Source organism: Leucopleurus acutus (genome assembly GCF_964270905.1).
Source record: "Leucopleurus acutus genome assembly, chromosome: 1".
In the NCBI taxonomy this organism is placed as follows: Eukaryota; Metazoa; Chordata; class Mammalia; order Artiodactyla; family Delphinidae; genus Leucopleurus; species Leucopleurus acutus.
In genome coordinates this window covers 55,019,888-55,039,148 of record NC_139142.1, presented here as the reverse complement: position 1 = coordinate 55,039,148, position 19,261 = coordinate 55,019,888, and positions in this window count along the sequence as shown.

Below are 19,261 nucleotides of genomic sequence, written 5' to 3'. Positions count from 1 at the left end.
AGGAAAGGTAGAGGGAGAGGAAGGAAGGGAAAAAAATTAGGAGTTGCTGATACCATGATTCATGATTTGCTGACAAGCTAAAGGTCTGATTTCTCTGAGAAAGGATATCTGAAAAGGGAGATATGCAGAATGGGACCTTGGGTGGATGAACAAGTTACTATACTTATTTACTTATAGTTTCTGCCCCCATTAGCATTCAAATATAAGGAAAAAATTAGAAATTTAGAAAGTGATATCCTCAGACATGTTACCATCTTCAGTATAGTATACATAGTCAAATAAATTAGAAAATTTTAAAAAGATAAATCAAAATAGAAATATAGAATATAAGAAACAACATTGAGAAATACATCAATTGAAGTTAGGTTCAACATAATTATTGATTTATAACATAAAAATATACAAAACTCTGGAAGAAATATCAGAGATAATTTTAAAGGGAAAGATGCAGAATGCAAGAAGGATTTTGTATTATTTAACAGCAGGATATAAATATAAAATAACTCTGAACAATGATAGAAATATAAAAGCTAAAATATGTCTTTTAAAATTTTAAGTGTAACCTACATAAACACAGTAATAGAATGTGCAACTGCATACAGCTAGAGGGAAAAAAAATAAATAAAATATCTCAAACAGTCCAATAGTAGGAAGGAAATACTAACAAAAGAAAAAGAAAAAATAATCAATTGAAAAACATAAAATGAGATTGCAGAAATAAATCCAAAAGCATAATAATCATTAAAAATGAGAATGAGTTAAACCTCCTATTTTAAGGCAGGTTCTCTAAGATTGGGGATTCTCCACCTTGATATACACCCACTCACACACACATTCAAGGTACTTGCATAAAACTCACTTAAAATAAAATAATACCCCCCCCAAAGTGGAGAAATAACTGGCATCATGTCCCCCAATGAAAATAGCCCATCAGCTGAAAAGTCTCAGATTTCTTTTTAAACAGCCAGTATTGCTTAATCGTTAAATATAAATAGAAAATCAAATTATTCCACATGATGTTATCATGGAAATTAGAAATCAGAGCAAAGGGGAAAAAGGAAAATAGAAAAACAAAGACAATAAAAGGAATCAATGAAAACTTTATATGTACATATGTTATATACATATGTTATATAATATTATATACGATTATATATATATATATTTAAAACTGATATAATCATAGAGGAAAAAGATCAAGCATGCATGAAATAATAGGATACTCTTAAAGGAAGAAGTATACAGAAAACAAAAGAGTGGCATCTTCTGATTTTCTGCCTGGAGGATGTAGTTGTTGAGCCAAATTAGGAAAGGAACTTGAGGAGGTAAGTGGAGAAGGTAGGTCTCTGCATTCTCTGTGCTAACTTTCACTTAATCACTGTTTAATGCACAAAAGTTTCACACCAAGTAATTTCCCAATTTCCCTGGGGCCAATGGGACTCTGCGTTTACATCTCCGTACCTATCACAATCCTGTAAATATAATCATTATAAATAAAAAACTTGAGACTTTCTTATTAGAAAGTCAAGTAAATAACTAAATTTATTAATTTTTAAAAAAAATTCTGGGCCATTTCTGGATCTCATTCTAGGCCAGCTCCAGGTCTGCATTTTTCTCTGGATAATAATTTGTTGTTTCTCATCATTTTTCATTAGGCACCAAACATTGGTCATAAAATAACAGTAGAGTCTGATGTAAATATTATGTATAGAAACACTACATTTGTGAGATGAATCCTGGGAGACAGGTGGAGAGGATGGCAGGTGAGTCATTTTAGTCAGGAATTGAGTGGAGTTTGTGTTTCATTGTTGCAAGAATTAATTTAGGTGTGTCAGAGGCTTCATTCCTCCTCAGTGGACTGCTACTACCTTTTGTTTTGTGGGAGGTCTGTAGCTCCAAAAAATTTTTCTCAGTATACCTGCTCACCATAAGCTTTAAGTAGGCCCGGCCTGCCTATGCAACATTACTGCTCCTCCCCAGCCAGTAGATTTCTCTTGCTTATTCTTTGGTGCAAGACTTTTGCCTTGTGTCAGAGTCTGGTCTAGGCCACCAGCAAGTTGTTTGCCACCACCATCACCCTCCTGCCAATGACAGATTACATTTGTTTCACTTCAGAGAAGCATCTGGGGTATAGGTGGGTTTGGGGCATGTCCCCCAAAGGTGGTCAATCACCTCTTTGTGCTCATGCAGGGTCCAGAGGGGAATAGGTGGATGAGCTTCTCTGACTACTGCTGCTCAAACCTTGAACATTGGCAGGTCTTGCTCACTTGTGCCTTTCCACGTCTCCTTGTTTTGTTGTCAGTCTCTTTTGAGTGTCTGGCAGAGATCAGTAGGAAAAAGCTAACAAGTAAATAGATTCAGGCTCTCTCCTGTCTGGAGTTTTCAGGATTCTGAAATGGCCCACTAGTCCATACTCAGCTTTTATAAAATTGTTTGACTCTGTCTCATCCAGAGAACCTAGTCTATCCTCTCATATTCTTAACAATTTCAAAAACAAAATGAAAATTTTACAGAAAAAGGAAATTGGGGCAATGATGAAGCAGTGTTCTAGTATTAACATAAAATACAAGCACTTGGTTTTATTATGAGAGTTTCTGTCCTAATGATTTTTCAAAATGCTAATATTTTCAAAAGATCATAATTCTTATTTAAATTCCCCATTATTTAAATTCAGTTAAAATAATCAAATTATTAAATTTAAACTCCCTATTATTTATTACCAATAATGTTTCTTATAACAAACACCAAAACTACTTTGATTTTATTTGCTACCCACTTTTACCATAGAAATATTTTGCCAGATATATTAATACAATATTCATAAATCTTTAAATACATTTATAGTTATTTTTGTATTTATAAGTAACTTAGGCTAAACTATGCAAAGATTCCTAACTGTAGTAGTAGACAGAAACTAACTTAGCTTTAGCAAATTTGACATAGTATTTTGCACCCTGTGGGTTCATTCAAACTTACCAAATAGATTATGGTAAACCAAAAGAATAATACCTAAATCCAACTGTGTACCACAGATGCATCAGTTAGTAATTGTCTTCAGCTGAAACAGAATGCCTCCTCTATCACACAAAGAAAAACAAGAACTATTTTAAACTCGTAGTTATCAATCTTTGCTGCATGTTAGAATCATTTGGGGAGCTTTGAAAATTCCCAGTACCCAGGCTGCATCCTACATAAATTAAATCAGTATCTCTTGGAATAGAATCCAGACATCTCAAGTATTTAAAACTCTCCAAGTATTTCCAGTTTGCAGCCAAGTTAAGAGTCAGTGGCTTAAAAAAGATGAAAGGTAATTCTCCCACCACTAAAAAAGCCATTTAGAGCTTAAATACAGTTTTACAGGGTCATGGGGATGCAGCCTCCTACTTTTCCACAGTTCTATCCTTAAGAGCCTAGCTTCTATCTTCAAAGTCACCTCGTTGTAAAAGATATCTACTAAATCTCTAGTGATTACACCCTTGCTTCTGGCAGGCAATAGGAGGAAGTAAGAGGAAAAATGGGTTTGAGCCCCTTCCATTTATGGAGGCTTCCCTGAAGTCCCACCTAACGTTAAACCTTTCATCATGTAGGTGAGAAGTCAGAGATATGCACATACCTACCAGCAAAGAAAACTAGAAATACTTTCTTCTAGCTGGTCATATTGCCCAGTTTTCTCTTACAAAAGATAGATGCTGGGGTTAAGGCGCAGTCTCTTTCATACCACACCTAAAACACTACCAGAATGTTCCCATCTGCCTCCCACATTGAAGTATATGAACGTATTTTAAAACCAGAAAAACTTGTGAACGCAGGTGCCTGAAATGCCATTCTCTTTTACCACTTGTCCTGGCCCAAATTAATGTTGTGTTCTATTTTTCTCCTCAGTGTCTTTGCTCCACTGAAAAAAATACTTAGACCTTTTTTTTTCTAGCTCTATTCAAATGATTAGAGGAGATGAAAATTAATTTTCCAATGTGCCAACAGATGGGATAGAGAGTTAGCAATATGTCTGAAGGAAGTCATGAGTGTAGACGCAGTCTGAATCTTTTATTATTTTTGATGGAGTCATCAAGTAACCTAATATATAAGTTGATGCTTAAAAGTAAGTTTGCAGGTTTAAGACCGGTATTCATTCATATATGTTTCTAAGGACATAAGTAACGCATTTTCACTCATCATAAATTGTATTTCCAAATATCTCTTTTACACTTTTGAGAGAATAAATTTTGAATTATAGTTATATCACTTGGTATTCTCACATCACTTCTCATGCAAGAAAAAACAATACATTGCAATAAATTTTATATGTAAACCTTCTTTCTTATTCCTACTACAAATTCATGAAAGCTCTAGTCATTCACTAAAGTTCAGTAACAACCAAGAAATAAAAACAGAAAGATTAAATGTTATTCTTTCCTCTCACAAAGATAAGGGAAAACCAGAATTGAGTTCCTTCTGTACTAAAAAAAAGACTTTTAAACACTTCTCCATGCAGCATTTGGAGTACCTGAAAGGTAACTAGAATAAACCTCTCTGTAAATTAAGATGAAAAAAATCTATCTTCACTTAAAAATTCTGGTTTGATTAAAATGATTAGAAAAATCTTTGTACTGACAGATTCTGAAAATATATATATTCTGAAAATAATATATTCTGAAAAATATATTTTTCAATATATTAATGGTTTTCCTAAACAAAACACCATTAATAAAATTGCATGATTTGATTGATTAGATTGGAATACTGTTAAACATTGTAAATATAAGACTGAAAAATATTCAAAGCAATGAACTAAAAAGAATACTGATAATTCTAGCAAATAACATGAACAGATCACCTTTCTGGTTGGCAACATAAGATGCCACTATAATTTGTGATGGAAAAATAAGTATATTTGCTAAGCTTAAGACTAGTTTTTTAAAGCAGTAAAATGAAAATCCTATTAACAAGGGCCTGGCACAGATCAACCAGGAAGCAACTTCCAAAATAACATTTCTGAACTTTTAAAATATAGCATACAATATTTAAAACACCTGGTCGAGATCAAAAGGAAGACTAGTTTAAAGTTCAGAATATTGAATTTTATAATTTTAAAATCTAATCAAAGATACCATACATATTTTATTGATAATCAGTCATATTAGAATAAAAATTAGGAACCAGCACTTATGCCTCTAAATCTGACTGCTTGGTGCATCTTCTCATTGGTTGAGACTAACAAAGAAAAACAAGAAAGTAAGATTTTGTTTCATAATATATATGCCTCCAAAATATGCAGATGTGGATATGAATATTATAATGGTATAACAATGAACAAAAGGGAAATAGAAAAAGTTTATGATGTACATTTCCCAAAGAGAACAATCAACTGGAAAATGTTTCTAAATAATAATTATTATAATTATATATATGTACACATACATGTGTGTTTTAAATTTATCAAAAAATGTTAAGATTATAAATATTAAGAATAGTCTGTGGGGCTTCCCTGGTGGCACAGTGGTTGAGAGTCCGCCTGCCGATGCAGGAGACACGGGTTCGTGCCCCGGTCCAGGAAGATACCACATGCCGCGGAGCGGCTGGGCCCGTGAGCCATGGCCACTGAGCCTGCGCGTCCCGTCCGGATCCTGTGCTCTGCAACGGGAGAGGCCACAACAGTGAGAGGCCCGCGTACCACAAAAAAAAAAAAAAAAAAAAAAAAAAAAAAAAGAGTAGTCTGTGCTATGAACAACTTAGAATAGGATGATGTGAAGACAGATTTGAAGAACATTTACATTAATAAGCATATCAATGCCTGAAGGAAAGAACCAAAATGTATAGTTTAAAATTCTCAAATCTAAAAGAAGAGTTGATTTGTTTTTAATGGTAAGCAATTGTACTATAGTTGAAATTAATATATAACTCTTTGCTTTTATGTGTCAAATGGAACCTAATGTCATGGACTGTGAAGGGTCTGATATTTTACCACACAAGTTAGCCTGTCACAGGTTTACTGATGCTGAGGGAACACTCTGGAATCAGAGATGAAGAATGATTTATTATCACAACAATAATAGTAGACAGAATGTCAACATTCTTATGCTATTTCCCTGTATCCCAGCTCCCACAATGTGACATAAAGAGGCCAAATGACACCTGCACACATTATGGATTGCATTACAGGAAAGGATCCCTGAGCTTCAGGAACTTGAATATTTTATAGTGGTCAGTATGTAGGCTTGCCCTTTCCCTGGAAGGGGACACTATCACTATTTTACAAAGCTGTAAAAAAACCTGTACTTTGCTTCAGAGCTACCCATGTTTTTCAAAGCTCTTTACTGTACAAATATCCTTGAAAAGATAGACTGAAACAAAGCGTAGCCAGTGTCTCATTTGACAAACATGAAGAAATGTGAGAGACCTATGGGTAATTGTCTCCCAACACTATTCTTTTGAATGAATGATACCCAGAGACAAATGTATGATACTGTTTGACTTCTCTCTCCTCTCTTATATAATTACTGTTTACTCATGTTGAACTATTGGGGTGCCATCATCCATTCAGTTGTGTAAATATTTTATAATCATCCTTGATATCCCCCGAGCTAAATAGTAAAGATTTTATCCCCCAAGTATATTTTAAATCTCTCATTTTTCTCCCATTTTTACCACCAATGCCTAGTTACTTCAGTGTTCTCTTGTACCTCAGCATTAACCACACAACTGATGAAACATGCATCCATGTTGAAGGAGCACAATCTTTTTCATAATAGGAGTCTGGCCATTTCATATCCTTCTACCCCATTAGCCTTAGAAAAAATTAAAACTATTAATGTGGGCAACAAGGCCCTGCAGTTATTGCCCTTCCAATCTCCCTCCAACCTGGTCACATAAAACCCTCTTTGCTCTCACTACTACTTCCACACTGACCTTCTCAGGTCTTTCTATCTCCCACACACTTACTTCCCACAGAGTCTGGGCGTTTACCATTCCTTACTCACCTAACTGACCCTTCCATATTTTAGTTCATCCTTGACAACCTTTCCCTAACCTCCCTAGTTAAATGCCCTAATTATGAGATCCTAAAGCCCTGGGTATTTTTTTCTTTATAAACACTTGAGATATTCACCAATTAACATTTGTTTGGGTGATCATTTGATTGAAGGCTGCTTCCCCACTAGATTATAAGTGATTTGAGGGCCAAAATAATATCTGATCATTACCTGTGATACCTCATCTAATGCCCTAGAAGTAGTAGGCACTCAACAGATGTAAAATAACTATAATGTTGAATTTAACCACTGTGTAGATTGTGATAAGAAAAAAGGGAAAAAATGTGTTTAACAATGGCTGATTATTAGGTAAATAATACTATAATCAAATATTTGAACTTGCAGCAATTATAGTATACATATATCCATATAATATATATACAGAATTTTTATAATATATTATAAAGCTAAGTAAATAGGCCAAAAAAATAGTGCAAATAATGTAATACAGCTTAAATGTATAAATGCAAAAGTATGTGAAAGTAAATACATCGAATTGCTGAATGATTGGGTTTCAAAATTTTTTTAGCTAAATAGCATCTTTTTATATCTTTCCTACCTCTTCTACAATTAAAAAAATTATGTATAAAGATTTTAAAATTTAGTTTATTACCATATAGCTAAGCCTTATGTACACACATATAATAGTCATTTCAGAAAATACTGTGCACTACTTTCAGTGCAATTGAATGATTTTAAAGAAATAAAATATGTGTATGAAACTATCCTGTGGAGACTAGAAACACATACATTAAGCTTACAGTAGCATCATAATGTCATGAAAGGACATATAAAATTGAATCATGTTGGAGATTTGAAAATATAATTCTTATACTTCCCAACTTTTATTATACAAATAAATCAATGGAATTTTCTCTTCCTTACATAAGGATCCACAGTTATAGTCAATACCCTCATACAGATCTGAATTTTCTCTTACATTTACAAATCCACAATCGACACTACAGAACAACAGTAATATTTATACCTTACTTTCTGCTATAGAATGTTTTAGATGGATCCCAGATGGCTTACAGAAGTTATAGATTGTTCTCTGAGCATATACCTGAGTTTTAGAGAGTAACTTTACTGCTGAATAAAAGGATATTTGAGATAGTGACTTTGATTTTTCTCTGAATATGCTAAGGAAGTACACAGGAAAATGTGGAATGTAGCCATCAGGGTTGAGCTGGCCCTTTTCTGGTTGTGGGGAAAAGGACACGCTGAAAACGAATAATGTTTACCATAGGAAAATCTGAAACAGGCACTAACAATTGGAAAATGAATACATTATCTTCTGTTCTTACCACAGGTAGAACCATCAGTAGAATTATACTGAATTTCACATCAGGGAACCAATTTCAGTGAACATATTCATAGTGATTGTAATCAACGCATAAAGAGTGACTTAGCTAGAAATGTTAGAAATAAAGGATAAATAATAGGATAAATTTATGAATGGCCTCAATGTTTTCCTTGTTTCTGGAATTTTTAATTATTTATAAATAACGTTTAGTTGTTCCAAAAAATAATAGTGATTTTTTTAAAGTATATTGACAGGAATTCTGGTAAAGGCAGCAGTTTTAAATTCATGCCTCTAATAAGTCTAAAATCATGTTTTAGACCTCTAAACATGTTTTAGGCCTCTAAACATGTTTTAGGCCTCTAAAATCAACTCTGAGTGAACAGAGAAGACAATGAACAGGTGGAAAAAGAATATGGAAACCCAAAGCTGAACCCTGGGTAATGTTATTACCTCATATCACAAATATTGAGAGACTTCGTCCAGGTATAGAATACACAGTTATAAATCAAAGACAATCCAAAGATTCACTGGAAATCTAGGTAGAAGGAATTCTGGCCATCTCTATTATATACGCCCTTATTTAGGGAAGTGAAATCTAGAAACTACAGCAAGCCAAGGAAAGAATGACAGTCATTCACATTTAATACACTTTTTCACGAACCAGATAAAGAGATGGAAACTTGAAACCACTCTGAGTGGTTTGCTCTAGCACTGTTTCTTTAAAAGAATGGGGATCCACAAATAAGTGGGGTAGGGAATTACTCTATTGTGGATGATAAAGTAGAGTTGAATTCTGGAACTTTAATAGGCCCTGAGAAAGATGGGCCCAGTGTACCTATAGCTATTTTTCTTACTAAGAACTAAAAAAGACAGAGAAGGCTCTGCTAATAGGAAAATTCAAGTGACCTTTCCAAACAAAAACCCAAAGAAGGCAGTGCTCTTCTTTTCATTTCACTCAGAAGTAAGAGAGAACTTTCAAGAGGTGTGACAGAGCATACACCTCCAGAACTGGAGAGGACAGAGCTGTAAATAAGCATTGAATAGAAGCACACTATGTACCTGGAGTAGAGATATGAATGAGAAGAACTGTGGCTAAAGAATACGGGTTACCAGGGTATCAGGGAATACAAAGAAAAACTGAGCAGGGATCAAGTTCCAAATCTGGAACTGCCCAGAATCTCAGTTTCTTCCCTCAGACCTCTTGATGGACATTAGTTTAATATAAATATTTACTACCCAGATGTCCCTCCTAAGTACTAAGGAAATATTTTGGATAAATGGAATAGGACCCAAGATAAAACTACCCATGCTAGTTTTTTAACAGGTTTAGTGAAATATAAGTGATATACAAGGCATTGCATAAATATACATACATGTGTATGTACACAAAAAATGTACATATAAGTATAATTTGATGAGTATTGACATGTATATATCCATGTCAATCAAGGTAGTAAATATATCTTTCACTTCCCAAAATTTCCTCCTGTTCCTTTGTGTTGTTTTGTTTTGTTTTGTTGTGGTAAGAATACCTAACATGAGATCTATCCTATTAATACATCATTAAGTGTACAATACAGTTTTGTTAACTATAGACGTAATGTAGTACAGAAGATCTCTAAAACTTATTCATCTTGCATACATGAAACTACGCTCCCATTAAACAGCAATTTGCCCCAGCCTCTGGCAACCAGTATTCTACTCTCTGTTTCTATGAGTGTGACTATTTTAGATACCTCATATAAGTGGAATCACATAGTTTTTGTCCTTCTGTGACTGACTTATTACTCTTAGCATAATACGCTACAGGTTCATCCATGTTGTTGCACATGGCAGGATTTCCTTCTATTTTAAAGTTGTATAATATTCCATTGTATGTACTTACTACATTTTCTTTATCTATTCATCTATCAATAGACATTTAGGTTGTTTCCACCTCTTCACTATTGTGAATAATGCTGCAATGAACATGGAAATGCAGATATGTCTTCAAAATCTGATTTCAATTATTTTGGATATATACCAAGAAGTGGATCATATGATAGTTCTAGTTTTAAATTTTTGAGGAATTTTCATACTGCTTTCAATAGTATCTACACCATTTGGCATTCGTACCAATAATATACAAGGATTCCAATTTCTCCATATCCTCACGAACACTTGTTATCTTTCATTATTTTGGTTTTTGATAAAAGCCATCCTAACAGGTGTGACGTGATATCTCATTGTGATTTTCATTTGTATTTCCCTGATGCTTAGTGATATTGAGCATTTTTTGTATATCTGGTGGCCATTTGTATGTCTTCTTTGAAGAAATGTCTACTCAAGTCCTTTGCCCATTAAGCAAATGCCAGCACTGACTAAAGGATGAGAGACAAAAAGCAGGACAGCAAACTGGAGATAATGAAAAAAATCCTGAGGCAAAAATTAAGGAATAATGGCACGCTCATGAAATAATATTAAAAACATAAATCTGAATACCACAAAGAAGGGTTGAATGTGTGAATAATGGAAGAGGGGAAAAGATGAGGAGGAAAGGAAAGAAATCAAGGAAGGAAAAAGGAGAAAGAAGAGAGAGGAGAAGGAATAGAAGGAGAAAAAGTAAGAAACAAAATAAGCTGGAAAATGGGACTTAGGAGAGAGGGATAGAGACAAAAACAGAGACAGAGAGATACAGAAAGAGAGCAGAATGTCTGCAGCTTATGAAAGAAGAGAAAGATTCCCCAAGATTCAAAATGGAAGAAGCCAATTAACTATGTCCCTAATTTATTTCCTCACTTTGATTAAGACAAAAAAAAAATTTTCCTTGTTGAAAAGACAACCCTCAGAATGGGAGAAAATATTTGCAAATGAAACAACAGACAAAGGATTAATCTCCAAAATATACAAACAGCTCATGGAGTTCAATATCAAAAAAACAAACAATCCAATTAAAAATTGGGGTGAAGACCTAAATAGGCATTTCTCCAGAGAAGACATACAGATGGCCAAGAGGCACATAAAAGATGCTCAACATCACTAATTATTAGAGAAATGTAAATCAAAACTACAATGAGGTATCACCTCACGCCGGTCAGAATGGCCATTATCAAAAAATCTAGAAACAGGGCTTCCCTGGTGGCGCAGTGGTTGAGAGTCCGCCTGCCAATGCAGGGGACCCGGGTTCGTGCCCCGGTCCAGGAAGATCCCACATGCCACAGAGCAGCTGGGTCCGTGGGCCATGGCCGCTGAGCCTGCACGTCCGGAGCCTGTGCTCCGCAACGGGAGAGCCCACAACAGTGAGAGGCCCGCATAGCGCAAAAAAAAAAAAAATCTAGAAACAATAAATGCTGGAAAGGGTGTAGTGAAAAGGGAAACCTCCTGCACTGTTGGTGGGAATGTAAATTGATACAGTCACTATGGAAAACAGTATGGAGGCTCCTTAAAAAACTAAAAATAGAACTACCATATGACCCAGCAATACCACTACTGGGCATATACCCCGAGAAAACCATAATTCAAAAAGAGTCATGTACCACAATGTTCATTGCAGCTCTATTTACAATAGCCAGGTCATGGAAGCAACCTAAATGTCCACTGACAGATGAATGGATAAAGAAGATGTGGCACATATGTACAATGGAATATTACTCAGCCATAAAAAGAACTGAAATTGAGTTATTTGTAGTGAGGTGCATGGACCTAGAGTCTGTCATACAGAGTGAAGTAAGTCAGAAAGAGAAAAACAAATACCATATGCTAATGCATATATATGGAATCTAAAAAAAATAAAATGGTACTGATGAACCTAGTTGCAGGGCAGGAATAAAGATGTAGACATAGAGAATGGACTTGAGGACATGGGATGGGAGGGGGAAGCTGGGGCGAAGTGAGAATAGCATCAACATATATACACTACCGAATGTAAAATAGTTAGCTAGTGGGAAGCAGCAGCATAGCACAGGGAGATCGGCTCAGTGTTTTGTGATGACCTAGAGGGGTGGGATAGGGAGGGTGGGAGGGAGGCTCAAGAGGGAGGGGATATGAGGACATATGTATACATATGGCTGATTCACTTTGGTGTACAACAGAAACTAACACAGTATTGTGAAGCAATTATACTCCAGTAATGATCTATTTTAAAAAAATGGTTTGGTATTATCTGGTACAGTAATTCTTTACATATCTTGCAACACAGTATTCTAGTCCTTGGATCCAGAGATACTCAGTACATGGCTAAATCATGAAGCATTCACAGGAATGTATATAACACAATTGTTAACAATAGTCAAAAACTGGAAACAGTCCAAATGTCTCTTAACAGTAGAACTGTCATATAAATTATGGTATTTTCCTGCAATAGAATAATCTGGTTTGACATGGATAAATCTCAATAGCGTAACTTATAGTGAAAGAAGAAAGTCAAAGAATTATACATGTAGTATGACCCTTTATGTAATTTCCAAATTATTTTACGTAGTTTAGAGATACTTACATAGATAATGAACTATAAGGAAAAGCAAGAGAATAATTATCACATAGTTTAGAATAGTGATTACCTCTGGAGGGAGAGAAAGCCTATGATCAGGAAGGGAAACAAAGGGAGTTTTTTAAGGGACAGGCCACATTCTCTTTCTTATTGTGGTGGTTACAGTAGGAATACTTCATTTCAAATTATTCTTTAAGAGACTTATACTTTCATAATTTCGGTTGTATGGCATTTTTCACAATAAAAATAAAAGATTTTTAATATAATCAAAGTATTTCTCTCTACACATATCAACATATATAATCAAATTTAAAAGTACTTAAATCTGGGCTTCCCTGGTGGCGCAGTGGTTGAGAGTCCGCCTGCTGACGCAGGGGACACGGGTTTGTGCCCCGGTCTGGGAGGATCCCACATGCCGCGGAGCGGCTGGGCCCGTGAGCCATGGCCGCTGAGCCTGCACGTCCGGAGCCTGTGCTCTGCAACGGGAGAGGCCACAACAGCGAGAGGCCCGCATACCATAAAAAAAAAAAGTACTTAAATCTAAAAAGTGTAAATATAAATATTCTGTGGAAAATCCATAAAAGTATGCTGAAATACATTACAGCTGGCATGAATAAATGGAAATTTCTATTCCTGTAGAATAGAGGACTCAATTTTGTAAAGATGTCAAGCTGATCTATAATTTAATCAATTTCACACAAAAGCATTTTATTGTGCAATTGTGAAGCTGATTTTAAAATTCACAATTAACTGTAAAATTGCAATAATAGCCAAAACATATTTTTAAAGGAGAAAATAATAAGAAACTGTACTACTAGATATCAAGATTTATTATGGAATCAAATAGAGAGTGCAGAAATAGATCCATACATAGCTGGACACTTGATTTATTCCATTGTAGATTAATGGAGAAAAGATTGACTTTTCATTAAAAGAGTGAGGATATTTACTATCCTTAAGAGAAAAAAAGGATTTCCTTATATCACACCAAGTTCAAAAACAAGGCCCAAGTGAATTAAAGAATTAAATGTGGAAAACAAAAATACAAAACTTTTAGAAGACAATATATAACAATATCTTTATGATCTTAAAATCATAATACTTGAACAAATTTAAAGAATAATGAGAGCAGAGAAGATTTTTACTGGGTTAAAAATTACTGTTGTCAATTAAAAATTATATAAAGACAGTGAAAGGACAAAACAGCAACTTGGAGAAAATACTTGCCATATATACTATAGAAGTAAATATTTGTAACTAGAATATATGAAAATTTTTTTAATAAATAAGAGAAAAGCAAACAACCTAAAAGAAAAATGAAGACATAACATGAAAAATATTGGTAGAAATGACAATACAAATTACATAAATATAAAGATAATTGTTCAACCACATTAATCATCCTAAAAATGCAAATTATATTTTTACCAATTTGATGGCATATCACAACCATCAGATTGGCAAAAAAAAAAAAAAAAAAAGAAAGAAAGAAATGAAAGATATTTATTAACAAAATAAAAAAGGGGCACCAAGAATGGAATGGAATGGTGGGTTCTCTGCTAGGGAGGTAGTAAAACGTACAGCAAAGACTTTACAGACAAGGTTGATCGAACTCAGTGTTGAAACTGTTTTACAGAAGGATAGTACAAAAGGGTTTTCCATATGGAAAGACCAGCGTTATTAGCATAAAAAAAGAAAAATCAGAAGATAAAAGCAGAGCTTTTGTGTGCTAATATTATGATGGAGTTTAGCCTGTGTCTAATATGATCTGATTTTAATTTCCAAAAAAATCAATCTGGCAGCAGAGAATTTGTTAAGAGAAATACAAAACCCAAAGAAGAGAGACTACTTTTGAAACTATTCTAGTAATTCACGTACAATATGATAGATGCTTTAATTATCAGTAGCTCTAGGGATAGAAAAGAAAGGCTAGGTATGATAGATGATACAGAAGCTGAATCTATAAAACTTGATGATTGAATGGGGATAAAGAGTGAAGGATATGGAGGTGTCTATAATGAATATAAGAAATAGAAAATTATTGATTGTTTTTAACTAAAAAGTAAAAGGACTAGATTTGTACTTTTAAAATATCATCCTGAAGACTGTATTTGGGAAAGTGGGGAGATTGGAGGTAAGGAAAACGTTTAAGAGATAAATGCAATGTTTCAGATAAAACTTGTTGGGAAACCAAAGTACTATAAATGAATAAAAGCAACATATTATAAACGTTTTGCTAAGACTCACCAATCCTCCTAAATTGTTCAGCAGTTCAGGTAATTCACATGGAAATAAATGGCAGAGTCAGACATAGCCTAGGAATATATCTCTAGTAACTTTGAATAGTTGGAGAAGAATCTGAAATTTTCAGGCATGTGTATGCTTTATATATCAGTTTTCCCACTTGAAACTAATTACTTTGCCAGGAAAGATACATTAAAAAAGCAGAATTCCTTATTTTGGACCATGATTGGCTACTTTAGAAAAATTTCAAAGTTAACAAAGATTATCTCTTAATGTTTAGGAAAAATGTGTTTGACAAGAACACTTTATTTATTTAGTAAATGTGTATTGCTCCCCTATTTTTCATATATACTTAACATATGAAACATGTTATATACATATACATATATATGGATATAGATCCATATATGTAATATATATAATTGTATACAATGTATACAATTGTATAATAAATGGATAATAATTGTATACAATGTATAATATGCAATATAGGTAATACACATATATTACCCTTATGTATATATATATTACTCAGGCCATGTGCCACAAATTATATAAGACAGCATAATTAAATGTATTCATTGTCATAATTATGTAATAGGATTGCAGTAGAAACACAGAGAAAGGCATACAAAAATCTGTGTGTGACAATCACATAGGTTCAATAGAGAAGGTAATGTCTAAGTGGAGACCTAGTTGATGAATAGGAGGCTGATGTGTAAATAAGTTAGTGATAGACACATGTTGGAAAAAACAGCAGAGGCAAGAGTCCACATTTTACTAGTTCAAACTGCCAAAATGGATAGCATAGGGGATGGAAGGAGAAAGGAGCACAAGCTGTGGCTAAACAGGATTTTGGGATTTTTATATTGTGAGAGTGGGAAGATTCTGAGCTTTGAACTGAGGCTTATCTCCTCATTTCTGGTTTAGAAAGAGGATCAGTAACAGTATGAGGCAAATTGGAGCATTAGGATTAATGCTGAATAAAAAGAACATGATCTCTGCCCTCATAGCGCAAGAGAAGGATCTGATCTGAAACCAAAAATTCATTCATTAAAAGTTAATATGGAACATCCAAGTGAAAACCACCTTTAGGCTCAGACGAAAGAGTCCCACTCTGGGCTTCACATATCAGGAACACACGAAAAATAAATGTGTTAAAGCACACTTCCATCTCTTGGGATCTGTTGCTCAGCACTGACAACACAAACTGTACCCCTAAATTTTTGTTCTTGTTACTAACTTGACTTATGCTCCAGGGAAATGGTTTTCTGCATCTCTTAGTTTATACCAATTATACAAAAGGTGAATGTGTCCAAATATCATAAAAGTTTGTGGATTAGAGCTTAACCAGATCCAAATAACAGCTAAAGGGGCATCAAATGTTTTCACCAGCTCTTACTTTTTGCTTTCTGCCATGAAAACAGCAACTGCCAAAGGGCTTCTCCTTCAGAATGGGTCCCAGAATAAGACACAGGGAGAAGAGCCACAACAGCAAACCACCAGTAGCTGACTTGTAAAAATAAGTGTTTATTTTTATAATTTACTGAGATTTGGGGGTAATTTTTTACTGCAGCAAAGCTGACTAATAAAATTAGAAAGGAATGAAGGCAAAGAGGGAATGACAGAGAAAGAAATAAAGACAGTGAGTACCCTTTAAAGAATCCTGAGGGTGAAAAGAAACTGTCAACTTTAAGGAAACTTGGGAGAGAAGAAAATTATTGTTTTGAGAGAGTAGAGAACTGAGTATGTTAAAATACTAATCTAATGTGAAAGTCCTGTTAAGGAGAGCATATTGAACACACAGAAGGAATAATTCAGAGAATGAGGTCCCTAAAAATTGAGATGAGATGGAGTTCAGAGTAGAGATGAAAGAGTTCTCTTTCAGTGTAAAGGAACACATTTTTCTTTATAATTGATGGTCAAGAGGAAACATTGGGTACAGGTGCAGGTAAGTAAATAAGTGGGTTAAAAATTAAAACTCACTGTTTACCTTAACTATCACACTACTACCACACTCACAACACTACCACACTCACAACACCAGACCTACAGGTTTTCCATACCAAGAAATTCTGACACTATCTGCCTAGAGTTAGTGCAGACCATACAGGTTAAAGGTTCAGTCCCACAAGCCTGCCCCCATCTCTAGACATCCACCACAATTAGTAGGTCCCAGGTTACCCAAAACTTCTATCCAACTTGGCTACAAATCAGAGGTTGCTAAGACCCTCTCCTTGAATTCAATCATTTGCTAGAACATGTCACAGAACTCAGGAAAACACGTGCTAATTGATTACATGATAAAGGATACAAATGAACATCCAGATGAAGACATACATGGGATGAGGTCTGGAAAGGTCCTAGGCAAAGAAGCTTCTGTGGAGTTAGGGTGTGCCACCCTCGCAACACATAGATGTGCTCACCAACCTGGAAACTCTCCAAACCCCACACTTCTGGGATGTTTATGGAGGTTTCATCACAGGCATGATCAATCATGAACACGATCTTCAGCCCCTCTTCCCTTCCCAGAGGATGCAGAGTGGGGCTAAAAGTTCTAATCATGGTTTGTTCTTTCTGGTGATTAGCCCCCATCCTGAAGCTACCTAGGAGCCCATAAAGAGTCACGTCTTTAGAACAAAAGATATTCCTATACCCCCAGGAAATTTCAAGGGATTTAGGAGCTTTGTGTCAGCAACCAGGGTCAAAGACCAAATATTAGAACAAAAGATATTCTTAGTGCTCTCATCACTTAGGAAATTACAAGGATTTTAGGAGCTCTGTGCCAGGAACTTGGAAGCAGAGATTAACACATATTTTTTCTATCATTTCACAGCAGGGAAACAGGAGTTGAGGGATTTTTTTTCAGTGAAGAGATGAGGATAGCTGAGGCTGTGAAAAGGCAAGATGGGAAGAGATCCCAGTTTGAGGAAAGTTGAGAAGTACTAAGATAGTAAAAAAAAAAAAATAGAGATGTGCTTAGATAATACATAGAAAACTTTCGGGACACATTGAGAGACCAAATGAATTTGGAGACAATGATTTAAAAATCTGCCACACTTCTGAGGAGTGTTTAGATGTCTAAGAACTACCCAGAAAAACTAAAATCCATCTAGGGTTGGTGTTTTCTAAGCTAGTGCAATGGAATCATGATACAAGATCTCAGAGGATATCAGTGAGAAAACTATTAAAGTGATGAAAATGGTATTTAAAACTGAGGGAGGAAGTGAGGAATAAAGATGCTAATAATAAATAAAAAGAAAATATAACAAGGAATGGGCATCATCTGAGTTCAGTGAAGAATGTAGTTGAAGTAATTAAACAAAAGTGGGTTATAAGAAATTGTGGCTATAGGACATTTAAATAGACAAAAATAGCTTAATTTAAAGAACTGAGTTCCTACTGAGATTTCCAACTTTTATGTAGGGTAGTATATGAGATCCATTCAGAAGCTCCCCCTCTATGTCACTCCAGGCAGCTCCTTACTCAGCTATTGTGTAAAATCAACTAAGCTCATGTCAATTTTAAAAACTTACTAAAAAAGAATTCCAAACCAACTAGAGTGCTTTTAAAACTATTACTATTGACTTTCATTTCTTCCAAACACAGTATAAGTTTTCCTGATGAGAAATAGATTAGCTTGTTTCAATTCTAACTGTGATGAAAAAGTGAATAACAGACCAGAAACAAAATAAAAAGCAACTTAGTATGTTTGCTGTAACTGATTTTATCACACATATTTTTCTTGGCACACTGCCAAGATTAAAAGCAAACATGCTGACATCCTCATATTATTTTTGGATCACAGGCATGGAATCTCTATAGGTGATAATCACAGAGAACCCACTTTTCCATTCTTCTTAACCTCAAAAATCTAGAAGAAGTCATTGAAACTTAGGACTGTGCTATATTGGGCTCATTTTGAGAAAGTCATTTTATAGCCCATTTGCCAAGAAGAGAAATTTTGAGGTTCAAAGTAACCTTCTATCATCTTCCATTCTTTTGAAATAATATGAGTTTTCCACCTCCATGAACATAATGTTTCCCCAATTTCAGTCTAAAATTGTTCAATCTGTGGTGAAGCTCTTTTGAAAGGGCAAGGGGAAGAGGTTAAAAAAAGACCTAAGGAACCACAGAAATCTATTTAAACCCAGTCCTAATATCCATCTTTAGTCTTGGAGGTCTCGGCATGACTCTTTTCTATTACCATGGGTC